Source organism: Pteropus alecto, unplaced genomic scaffold (assembly GCF_000325575.1).
Source record: "Pteropus alecto unplaced genomic scaffold, ASM32557v1 scaffold75, whole genome shotgun sequence".
NCBI lineage: Eukaryota > Metazoa > Chordata > Mammalia > Chiroptera > Pteropodidae > Pteropus > Pteropus alecto.
The window spans coordinates 20266219-20266526 of NW_006440638.1; the positions used below are offsets into that span (position 1 = coordinate 20266219).

A 308-nucleotide genomic window follows, 5' to 3' on the forward strand; every position below is an offset into this window, starting at 1 on the left:
TGTTCGTTTCTGGTTGTGAGTGGGGCACATGATTGTCAAGAGTGCACTGAGGAGGAACAGAAAAGAATCTTTGGTGGAAACAGAGGGTTTGAGATCGGAGGGATGGGGAGATCTAAAGTGTGTAATTGAAGTGACAAAATAACCTCAGAGTGGGACTCTCTGAGACAGTTTTCTGAGGAGGATTTTGAAGACAGAAGCTCTGTATCTGAGGTTTAAAAAAAAAAAAAAAACTTAAACCAATATAATTGCTCCAACAAAGGTGCCAATTTTGGGTTGTTTTTTTTCTTTCACTAACTGCCCCAGGGCGC

At 41.2% G+C, this 308-nt stretch overlaps 1 protein-coding gene across 6 annotated transcripts in view; it reads left to right on the forward strand.

The window, feature by feature from the left end:
* The window catches only part of CUNH3orf67 (chromosome unknown C3orf67 homolog), a 211036-nt gene that overhangs the window by 199875 nt on the left and 10853 nt on the right, over positions 1–308 (forward strand). The gene's annotated exons all lie outside the window — the stretch shown is intronic.